Here is a 1,537-nt window from a genome sequence, read left to right as displayed (position 1 = left end):
GACGTCCAGAACGTTCAGCGTCATTTGTGCTCATGTGGCCACTCCGAAATGTTTGAAACCATTTATAAACTGTTCTAATCGAAGGTGCAAATTCACTATAATGTTTATCAAGCTTCTCTTTAGTCTCCTGAGGCTATTTGTCTTTCATAAAGTAATGTTTGATCAACACACGAATTTCTCTTTCATCCATTTTTTGGAAATCACTCGACTTCCTCGATGCAAACGAACGCCAAATACAAAGAAATAGACCGATCTGACTGAAACTTAGTGTATGTTCTTCCAAAAGATGCTACTAACTGAAAATAACCTTAATACGGACCAATGATGCCATCTCTCTGATTTTGCATGAACTTTTCAAACCACCCTCGTATACACAGTTTTATTCCTCACTTCGGAATCGGATCTCGCGTTTATGACCGCCGTTACAATCGCTCTAACAGTTTATTTGCGTTTCCGCTCGCAATTGTATATCCTCTTTCAATATCTAACGTTCGATTTTGTTACGGGGATAGTCGGACAATGTCCTCTGATTTCCGTTCGAACTTCGTTGTCGGCGAAAATTCGAAACTTCCTACACGTAATACTTCTCTCGCCCTGTCTCAGGGTTTTTCAAGTACTCTATATCACTATCTGTGCAATTACTGTGCGACTATTCACTATTCACTACGATCAAACCGAGACTAAACAGCCAAAGGCAACATGCAAAAATGCTCCGAGCTGTCGCTCTCCTTTATACTATCTACGCGCCCCACTTTTCGCGTTGCGCTTGCGCTGTCGTGTTCTGGCGTCGCTTCGCCTTTACACTCACACTCTCTTTGCCTTATTTAATTACATCTTTCTCTTCATACATACATCATATTTTTATTTACATTATTTACATATAGGTATTCACGCTTCACCTGCTGTAATTTTGGTGTATCTTTTCGTTCGCTTTGAATTTAGTTATTCCACACGGTAGATTTACGTATTTACCTTCCCTCTGTCCTACCACTGTGTGGTTTTTCTATATGTGCTTCCTGACACTGCGTTTTATTCTTACACCCGCGTCCGCCATCTTAACATTAAACTAACACGGTGAATCGTTTTCTCCGCATACCTTTTCTTGAACTATCGTGCGGTTTTGCCTTACGATGCTTCCCGGCGCTAACCTGATCTTTCAAATTTGCATCCGCCATCATGTCCGAAATCTCACACGGTAGATCCTTTCCTCCGCATACTTTCTTTATGCCCACCGTGTGGATTTGCATTACGATGCTTCCCGGCGCTAACCTGATCTTTCGAATTTGCATCTGCCATCTTACCCGAAATCTAACACGGTAGATCCTTTCCTCCGCATGCTTTCTTTATGCCCACCGTGTGGATTTGCATTACGATGCTTCCCGGCGCTAACCTGATCTCTCGAATTTGCATCCGCCATCTTGTTAAAATTCTAACACGGTAAATTTTCTCCTTTGCATGCTTTCTCTTTAACCACCGTGTGGTTTTGCATTACAGTGCTCTCCGGCGCTTCCCTAATCTTTTACATCCGCGTCCGCCA

Source organism: Trachymyrmex cornetzi, unplaced genomic scaffold, assembly GCF_001594075.2.
Source record: "Trachymyrmex cornetzi isolate Tcor2-1 unplaced genomic scaffold, Tcor1.1 scaffold790, whole genome shotgun sequence".
Taxonomy (NCBI): Eukaryota; Metazoa; Arthropoda; class Insecta; order Hymenoptera; family Formicidae; genus Trachymyrmex; species Trachymyrmex cornetzi.
This window is presented reverse-complemented; position numbering follows the sequence as displayed.